The 10,847-nt window shown below is 34.7% G+C and overlaps 1 non-coding gene across 1 annotated transcript; it reads left to right on the top strand.

Moving 5' to 3' along the window:
- The first annotated feature begins 491 nt into the window (after positions 1-491).
- On the top strand, positions 492-565 carry TRNAN-AUU (transfer RNA asparagine (anticodon AUU)). The gene has a single exon. It is a non-coding gene; the product is annotated as a tRNA-Asn (tRNA).
- The last annotated feature ends 10,282 nt before the right edge of the window (positions 566-10,847 follow it).

Below are 10,847 nucleotides of genomic sequence, written 5' to 3'. Positions count from 1 at the left end.
ATCACTTGTACATTTTGTATTGCTCTTCTGGTGACAATGTAGTTTTTTTGTCAATTACCATTTTAATAACAGGGTAAAGAAAATTAAGTGGATTTTTGAAAGAAAACTATACTGTCAATATACTATTAAAACAAATTAAAATGGTAAAAGTTTTTGTACTTTAAGTAAAAATAAAAGAGCAAAAATATCAATCCCAGTTTTGATTACTTAAATTAACAAAAAAAATGCATATAGCAAAGGATAGTTTCAATCTGCCTACCTCTGGGTTATGGGTCCAGCATGCTTCCATTGCAGTACTCTGCTGCCCATGTCAGTGCAAGAGATCCTGAAGCACTCACTCATCATGGGAAAGTACCAATGTGTTTATTCGTTGGTTGATGGAAGAAACATCTTACAAAAACTCTCCAGATTATTGATTTTTTAATGTTTTTCTAGGAAACGTTCTAGATGTATGCTTATTAGCCTTTGTCAGTATGTACTTTTTGCAAAGTGTCTCTGTGGCGCAATCGGTTAGTGTGTTTGGCTATTAACCAAAAGGTTGGTGGTTCAATCCCACCCAGGGACGTAATTAACCTTGTGATCAGATTTTGGTGATATTTAAGTAGACAAGTCAAAATTTCAAACCCCCTGTGATGGTGTAGGGTACCTGGCCTTCTCTGATGTAATCAGAGTTAGATTTGATTCAGTGATTTTATAAAAACAGCTAGGAAGCACAATTTAGCAGTGGGTTGCAGAGAAAAAAAATATGCTGGCAGAAAAATCCAATTGAGTGATTAAACAGCTCTTTATTTTCTGGCTTTATTTTTATGCTAACAAATTTGTTCTCTGAAAAGTGTCCACAAAGCCAAGTCTCTGATTAACACCTTTGTAAGGATGGTTTTTCACCTATTACTAAATTAAACTTGCTTCATTGGAAAGGCAGCAAGATGCATCCTCATTTCAATGTCTACTGAAATAATACAGGTTGACACCAGGAAACATTAACGCCACTGCATCCTTGCTGCTTTCTCATGTGGAAGTCTGTTTAATGTGAAAACAAGGTGATATCTAATTAGCACACAGGTAAGGAATTAAGAAAATCTTTATTTAAGGGTGAAGATGTTTCTCACAAAATCGTTGCCCCAATGCATCATTGAAATTCAAGCTGGAAAGATGATTTTAATATATCACTTGTACATTTTGTATTGCTCTTCTGGTGACAATGTAGTTTGTTTTTGTCAATTACCATTTTAATAATAGGGTAAAGAAAATGAAGTGGATTTTTGAAAGAAAACAATACTGTCAATATACTATTAAAACAAATTAAAATGGTAAAAGTTATTGTACTTTAAGTAAAAATAAAAGAGACAAAATATCAATCCCAGTTTTGGATTACTTTAATTAACAAAAAAAAATGCATATAGCAGAGGATAGTTTCAATCTGCCTACCTCTGGGTTATGGGCCCAGCATGCTTCCATTGCAGTACTCTGCTGCACATGTAAGTGCAAGAGATCCTGAAGCACTCACTCATCATGGGAAAGTACCAATGTGTTTCTTCGTTGGTTGATGGAAGAAACATCTTACAAAAACTCTCTAGATTATTGACTTTTTAAAGTTTTTCTAGGAAACGTTTTAGATGAATGCTTATTAGCCTTTGTCAGTATGGACTTTTGCAAAGTGTCTCTGTGGCGCAATCAGTTAGTATGTACGGCTATTAACAATAAGGTTGGGGGTTCAATCCCACCCAGGGACCTAATTACCCTTGTTATCAGATTTTGGTGATCTTTAAGTAGACAAGTCAAAATTTCAAACCCCCTGTTATGGTGTAGGGTACCTGGCCTTCTCTGATGTAATCAGAGTTAGATTTGATTCAGTGATTTTATAAAAACAGCTAGGAAGCACAATTTAGCAGTGGGTTGCAGAGAAAAAAAATATGCTGGCAGAAAAATCCAATTGAGTGATTAAACAGCTCTTCATTTTCTGGCTTTATTTTTATGCTAACAAATTTGTTCTCTGAAAAGTGTCCACAAAGCCAAGTCTCTGATTAACACCTTTGTAAGGATGGTTTTTCACCTATTACTAAATTAAACTTGCTTCATTGGAAAGGCAGCAAGATGCATCCTCATTTCAATGTCTACTGAAATAATACAGGTTGACACCAGGAAACATAAACGCCACTGCATCCTTGCTGCTTTCTCATGTGGAAGTCTGTTTAATGTGAAAACAAGGTGATATCTAATTAGCACACAGGTAAGGAATTACGAAAATCTTTATTTAAGGGTGAAGATGTTTCTCACAAAATTGTTGCCCCAATGCATCATTGAAATTCAAGCTGGAAAGATGATTTTAATATATCACTTGTACATTTTGTATTGCTCTTCTGGTGACAATGTAGTTTTTTTGTCAATTACCATTTTAATAACAGGGTAAAGAAAATTAAGTGGATTTTTGAAAGAAAACTATACTGTCAATATACTATTAAAACAAATTAAAATGGTAAAAGTTTTTGTACTTTAAGTAAAAATAAAAGAGCAAAAATATCAATCCCAGTTTTGATTACTTAAATTAACAAAAAAAATGCATATAGCAAAGGATAGTTTCAATCTGCCTACCTCTGGGTTATGGGTCCAGCATGCTTCCATTGCAGTACTCTGCTGCCCATGTCAGTGCAAGAGATCCTGAAGCACTCACTCATCATGGGAAAGTACTAATGTGTTTCTTCGTTGGTTGATGGAAGAAACATCTTACAAAAACTCTCCAGATTATTGACTTTTTAAAGTTTTTCTAGGAAACGTTTTAGATGAATGCTTATTAGCCTTTGTCAGTATGGACTTTTGCAAAGTGTCTCTGTGGCGCAATCAGTTAGTATGTACGGCTATTAACCAAAAGGTTGGTGGTTCAATCCCACCCAGGGACCTAATTGACCTTGTTATCAGATTTTGGTGATCTTTAAGTAGACAAGTCAAAATTTCAAACCCCCTGTTATGGTGTAGGGTACCTGGCCTTCTCTGATGTAATCAGAGTTAGATTTGATTCAGTGATTTTATAAAAACAGCTAGGAAGCACAATTTAGCAGTGGGTTGCAGAGAAAAAAAATATGCTTGCAGAAAAATCCAATTGAGTGATTAAACAGCTCTTTATTTTCTGGCTTTATTTTTATGCTAACAAATTTGTTCTCTGAAAAGTGTCCACAAAGCCAAGTCTCTTATTAACACCTTTGTAAGGATGGTTTTTCACCTATTACTAAATTAAACTTGCTTCATTGGAAAGGCAGCAAGATGCATCCTCATTTCAATGTCTACTGAAATAATACAGGTTGACACCAGGAAACATTAACGCCACTGCATCCTTGCTGCTTTCTCATGTGGAAGTCTGTTTAATGTGAAAACAAGGTGATATCTAATTAGCACACAGGTAAGGAATTAAGAAAATCTTTATTTAAGGGTGAAGATGTTTCTCACAAAATCGTTGCCCCAATGCATCATTGAAATTCAAGCTGGAAAGATGATTTTAATATATCACTTGTACATTTTGTATTGCTCTTCTGGTGACAATGTAGTTTGTTTTTGTCAATTACCATTTTAATAATAGGGTAAAGAAAATTAAGTGGATTTTTGAAAGAAAACAATACTGTCAATATACTATTAAAACAAATTAAAATGGTAAAAGTTATTGTACTTTAAGTAAAAATAAAAGAGCCAAAATATCAATCCCAGTTTTGGATTACTTTAATTAACAAACAAAAAAATGCATATAGCAGAGGATAGTTTCAATCTGCCTACCTCTGGGTTATGGGCCCAGCATGCTTCCATTGCTGTACTCTGCTGCACATGTAAGTGCAAGAGATCCTGAAGCACTCACTCATCATGGGAAAGTACCAATGTGTTTCTTCGTTGGTTGATAGAAGAAACATCTTACAAAAACTCTCCAGATTATTGACTTTTTTAAGTTTTTCTAGGAAACGTTTTAGATGAATGCTTATTAGCATTTGTCAGTATGTACGTTTAGCAAAGTGTCTCTGTGGCGCAATCAGTTAGTGTGTACGGCTATTAACCAAAAGGTTGGTGGTTCAATCCCACCCAGGGACGTAATTGACCTTGTTATCAGATTTTGGTGATCTTTAAGTAGACAAGTCAAATTTCATACCCCCTGTTATGGTGTAGGGTACCTGGCCTTCTCTGATGTAATCAGAGTTAGATTTGATTCAGTGATTTTATAAAAACATCTAGGAAGCACAATTTAGCAGTGGGTTGCAGAGAAAAAGAAATATGCTGGCAAACAAAACAAATTGCGTGATTAAACAGCTCTTCATTTTCTGGCTTTATTTTTATGCTAACAAATTTGTTCTCTGAAAAGTGTCCACAAAGCCAAGTCTCTGATTAACACCTTTGTAGGGATGGTTTTTCACCTATTACTAAATTAAACTTGCTTCATTGGAAAGGCAGCAAGATGTATCCTCATTTCAATGTCTACTGAAATAATACAGGTTGAACCCAGGAAACATTAACGCCACTGCATCCTTGCTGCTTTCTAATGTGGAAGTCTGTTTAATGTGAAAACAAGGTGATATCTAATTAGCACACAGGTAAGGAATTAAGAAAATCTTTATTTAAGGGTGAAGATGTTTCTCACAAAATCGTTGCCCCAATGCATCATTGAAATTCAAGCTGGAAAGATGATTTTAATATATCACTTGTACATTTTGTATTGCTCTTCTGGTGACAATGTAGTTTGTTTTTGTCAATTACCATTTTAATAATAGGGTAAAGAAAATGAAGTGGATTTTTGAAAGAAAACAATACTGTCAATATACTATTAAAACAAATTAAAATGGTAAAAGTTATTGTACTTTAAGTAAAAATAAAAGAGACAAAATATCAATCCCAGTTTTGGATTACTTTAATTAACAAAAAAAATGCATATAGCAGAGGATAGTTTCAATCTGCCTACCTCTGGGTTATGGGCCCAGCATGCTTCCATTGCAGTACTCTGCTGCACATGTAAGTGCAAGAGATCCTGAAGCACTCACTCATCATGGGAAAGTACCAATGTGTTTCTTCGTTGGTTGATGGAAGAAACATCTTACAAAAACTCTCCAGATTATTGACTTTTTAAAGTTTTTCTAGGAAACGTTTTAGATGAATGCTTATTAGCCTTTGTCAGTATGGACTTTTGCAAAGTGTCTCTGTGGCGCAATCAGTTAGTATGTACTGCTATTAACCATAAGGTTGGTGGTTCAATCCCACCCAGGGACCTAATTGACCTTGTTATCAGATTTTGGTGATCTTTAAGTAGACAAGTCAAAATTTCAAACCCCCTGTTATGGTGTAGGGTACCTGGCCTTCTCTGATGTAATCAGAGTTAGATTTGATTCAGTGATTTTATAAAAACATCTAGGAAGCACAATTTAGCAGTGGGTTGCAGAGAAAAAGAAATATGCTGGCAAAAAAAACAAATTGCGTGATTAAACAGCTCTTCATTTTCTGGCTTTATTTTTATGCTAACAAATTTGTTCTCTGAAAAGTGTCCACAAAGCCAAGTCTCTGATTAACACCTTTGTAGGGATGGTTTTTCACCTATTACTAAATTAAACTTGCTTCATTGGAAAGGCAGCAAGATGTATCCTCATTTCAATGTCTACTGAAATAATACAGGTTGACACCAGGAAACATTAACGCCACTGCATCCTTGCTGCTTTCTAATGTGGAAGTCTGTTTAATGTGAAAACAAGGTGATATCTAATTAGCACACAGGTAAGGAATTAAGAAAATCTTTATTTAAGGGTGAAGATGTTTCTCACAAAATCGTTGCCCCAATGCATCATTGAAATTCAAGCTGGAAAGATGATTTTAATATATCACTTGTACATTTTGTATTGCTCTTCTGGTGACAATGTAGTTTGTTTTTGTCAATTACCATTTTAATAATAGGGTAAAGAAAATGAAGTGGATTTTTGAAAGAAAACAATACTGTCAATATACTATTAAAACAAATTAAAATGGTAAAAGTTATTGTACTTTAAGTAAAAATAAAAGAGACAAAATATCAATCCCAGTTTTGGATTACTTTAATTAACAAAAAAAAAATGCATATAGCAGAGGATAGTTTCAATCTGCCTACCTCTGGGTTATGGGCCCAGCATGCTTCCATTGCAGTACTCTGCTGCACATGTAAGTGCAAGAGATCCTGAAGCACTCACTCATCATGGGAAAGTACCAATGTGTTTCTTCGTTGGTTGATGGAATAAACATCTTACAAAAACTCTCCAGATTATTGACTTTTTAAAGTTTTTCTAGGAAACGTTTTAGATGAATGCTTATTAGCCTTTGTCAGTACGTACTTTTGCAAAGTGTCTCTGTGGCGCAATCAGTTAGTATGTATGGCTATTAACCAAAAGGTTGGTGGTTCAATCCCACCCAGGGACCTAATTGACCTTGTTATCAGATTTTGGTGATCTTTAAGTAGACAAGTCAAAATTTCAAACCCCCTGTTATGGTGAAGGGTACCTGGCCTTCTCTGATGTTATCAGAGTTAGATTTGATTCAGTGATTTTATAAAAACAGCTAGGAAGCACAATTTAGCAGTGGGTTGCAGAGAAAAAAAATATGCTGGCAGAAAAATCCAATTGAGTGATTAAACAGCTCTTTATTTTCTGGCTTTATTTTTATGCTAACAAATTTGTTCTCTGAAAAGTGTCCACAAAGCCAAGTCTCTGATTAACACCTTTGTAAGGATGGTTTTTCACCTATTACTAAATTAAACTTGCTTCATTGGAAAGGCAGCAAGATGCATCCTCATTTCAATGTCTACTGAAATAATACAGGTTGACACCAGGAAACATTAATGCCACTGCATCCTTGCTGCTTTCTCATGTGGAAGTCTGTTTAATGTGAAAACAAGGTGATATCTAATTAGCACACAGGTAAGGAATTAAGAAAATCTTTATTTAAGGGTGAAGATGTTTCTCACAAAATCGTTGCCCCAATGCATCATTGAAATTCAAGCTGGAAAGATGATTTTAATATATCACTTGATACATTTTGTATTGCTCTTCTGGTGACAATGTAGTTTGTTTTTGTCAATTACCATTTTAATAATAGGGTAAAGAAAATTAAGTGGATTTTTGAAAGAAAACAATACTGTCAATATACTATTAAAACAAATTAAAATGGTAAAAGTTATTGTACTTTAAGTAAAAATAAAAGAGCCAAAATATCAATCCCAGTTTTGGATTACTTTAATTAACAAACAAAAAAATGCATATAGCAGAGGATAGTTTCAATCTGCCTACCTCTGGGTTATGGGCCCAGCATGCTTCCATTGCTGTACTCTGCTGCACATGTAAGTGCAAGAGATCCTGAAGCACTCACTCATCATGGGAAAGTACCAATGTGTTTCTTCGTTGGTTGATAGAAGAAACATCTTACAAAAACTCTCCAGATTATTGACTTTTTTAAGTTTTTCTAGGAAACGTTTTAGATGAATGCTTATTAGCATTTGTCAGTATGTACGTTTAGCAAAGTGTCTCTGTGGCGCAATCAGTTAGTGTGTACGGCTATTAACCAAAAGGTTGGTGGTTCAATCCCACCCAGGGACGTAATTGACCTTGTTATCAGATTTTGGTGATCTTTAAGTAGACAAGTCAAATTTCATACCCTCTGTTATGGTGTAGGGTACCTGGCCTTCTCTGATGTAATCAGAGTTAGATTTGATTCAGTGATTTTATAAAAACATCTAGGAAGCACAATTTAGCAGTGGGTTGCAGAGAAAAAGAAATATGCTGGCAAAAAAACCAAATTGCGTGATTAAACAGCTCTTCATTTTCTGGCTTTATTTTTATGCTAACAAATTTGTTCTCTGAAAAGTGTCCACAAAGCCAAGTCTCTGATTAACACCTTTGTAGGGATGGTTTTTCACCTATTACTAAATTAAACTTGCTTCATTGGAAAGGCAGCAAGATGTATCCTCATTTCAATGTCTACTGAAATAATACAGGTTGAACCCAGGAAACATTAACGCCACTGCATCCTTGCTGCTTTCTAATGTGGAAGTCTGTTTAATGTGAAAACAAGGTGATATCTAATTAGCACACAGGTAAGGAATTAAGAAAATCTTTATTTAAGGGTGAAGATGTTTCTCACAAAATCGTTGCCCCAATGCATCATTGAAATTCAAGCTGGAAAGATGATTTTAATATATCACTTGTACATTTTGTATTGCTCTTCTGGTGACAATGTAGTTTGTTTTTGTCAATTACCATTTTAATAATAGGGTAAAGAAAATGAAGTGGATTTTTGAAAGAAAACAATACTGTCAATATACTATTAAAACAAATTAAAATGGTAAAAGTTATTGTACTTTAAGTAAAAATAAAAGAGACAAAATATCAATCCCAGTTTTGGATTACTTTAATTAACAAAAAAAATGCATATAGCAGAGGATAGTTTCAATCTGCCTACCTCTGGGTTATGGGCCCAGCATGCTTCCATTGCAGTACTCTGCTGCACATGTAAGTGCAAGAGATCCTGAAGCACTCACTCATCATGGGAAAGTACCAATGTGTTTCTTCGTTGGTTGATGGAAGAAACATCTTACAAAAACTCTCCAGATTATTGACTTTTTAAAGTTTTTCTAGGAAACGTTTTAGATGAATGCTTATTAGCCTTTGTCAGTATGGACTTTTGCAAAGTGTCTCTGTTGCGCAATCAGTTAGTATGTACTGCTATTAACCATAAGGTTGGTGGTTCAATCCCACCCAGGGACCTAATTGACCTTGTTATCAGATTTTGGTGATCTTTAAGTAGACAAGTCAAAATTTCAAACCCCCTGTTATGGTGTAGGGTACCTGGCCTTCTCTGATGTAACCAGAGTTAGATTTGATTCAGTGATTTTATAAAAACATCTAGGAAGCACAATTTAGCAGTGGGTTGCAGAGAAAAAGAAATATGCTGGCAAAAAAAACAAATTGCGTGATTAAACAGCTCTTCATTTTCTGGCTTTATTTTTATGCTAACAAATTTGTTCTCTGAAAAGTGTCCACAAAGCCAAGTCTCTGATTAACACCTTTGTAGGGATGGTTTTTCACCTATTACTAAATTAAACTTGCTTCATTGGAAAGGCAGCAAGATGTATCCTCATTTCAATGTCTACTGAAATAATACAGGTTGACACCAGGAAACATTAACGCCACTGCATCCTTGCTGCTTTCTAATGTGGAAGTCTGTTTAATGTGAAAACAAGGTGATATCTAATTAGCACACAGGTAAGGAATTAAGAAAATCTTTATTTAAGGGTGAAGATGTTTCTCACAAAATCGTTGCCCCAATGCATCATTGAAATTCAAGCTGGAAAGATGATTTTAATATATCACTTGTACATTTTGTATTGCTCTTCTGGTGACAATGTAGTTTGTTTTTGTCAATTACCATTTTAATAATAGGGTAAAGAAAATGAAGTGGATTTTTGAAAGAAAACAATACTGTCAATATACTATTAAAACAAATTAAAATGGTAAAAGTTATTGTACTTTAAGTAAAAATAAAAGAGACAAAATATCAATCCCAGTTTTGGATTACTTTAATTAACAAAAAAAAATGCATATAGCAGAGGATAGTTTCAATCTGCCTACCTCTGGGTTATGGGCCCAGCATGCTTCCATTGCAGTACTCTGCTGCACATGTAAGTGCAAGAGATCCTGAAGCACTCACTCATCATGGGAAAGTACCAATGTGTTTCTTCGTTGGTTGATGGAAGAAACATCTTACAAAAACTCTCCAGATTATTGACTTTTTAAAGTTTTTCTAGGAAACGTTTTAGATGAATGCTTATTAGCCTTTGTCAGTATGGACTTTTGCAAAGTGTCTCTGTGGCGCAATCAGTTAGTATGTATGGCTATTAACCAAAAGGTTGGTGGTTCAATCCCACCCAGGGACCTAATTGACCTTGTTATCAGATTTTGGTGATCTTTAAGTAGACAAGTCAAAATTTCAAACCCCCTGTTATGGTGTAGGGTACCTGGCCTTCTCTGATGTTATCAGAGTTAGATTTGATTCAGTGATTTTATAAAAACAGCTAGGAAGCACAATTTAGCAGTGGGTTGCAGAGAAAAAAAATATGCTGGCAGAAAAATCCAATTGAGTGATTAAACAGCTCTTTATTTTCTGGCTTTATTTTTATGCTAACAAATTTGTTCTCTGAAAAGTGTCCACAAAGCCAAGTCTCTGATTAACACCTTTGTAAGGATGGTTTTTCACCTATTACTAAATTAAACTTGCTTCATTGGAAAGGCAGCAAGATGCATCCTCATTTCAATGTCTACTGAAATAATACAGGTTGACACCAGGAAACATTAACGCCACTGCATCCTTGCTGCTTTCTCATGTGGAAGTCTGTTTAATGTTAAAACAAGGTGATATCTAATTAGCACACAGGTAAGGAATTAAGAAAATCTTTATTTAAGGGTGAAGATGTTTCTCACAAAATCGTTGCCCCAATGCATCATTGAAATTCAAGCTGGAAAGATGATTTTAATATATCACTTGTACATTTTGTATTGCTCTTCTGGTGACAATGTAGTTTGTTTTTGTCAATTACCATTTTAATAATAGGGTAAAGAAAATGAAGTGGATTTTTGAAAGAAAACAATACTGTCAATATACTATTAAAACAAATTAAAATGGTAAAAGTTATTGTACTTTAAGTAAAAATAAAAGAGACAAAATATCAATCCCAGTTTTGGATTACTTTAATTAACAAAAAAAATGCATATAGCAGAGGATAGTTTCAATCTGCCTACCTCTGGGTTATGGGCCCAGCATGCTTCCATTGCAGTACTCTGCTGCACATGTAAGTGCAAGAGATCCTGAAG

This window comes from Pseudophryne corroboree, unplaced genomic scaffold (assembly GCF_028390025.1).
Source record: "Pseudophryne corroboree isolate aPseCor3 unplaced genomic scaffold, aPseCor3.hap2 scaffold_2608, whole genome shotgun sequence".
Lineage (NCBI taxonomy): Eukaryota > Metazoa > Chordata > Amphibia > Anura > Myobatrachidae > Pseudophryne > Pseudophryne corroboree.
This window is presented reverse-complemented; position numbering and strand designations above follow the sequence as displayed.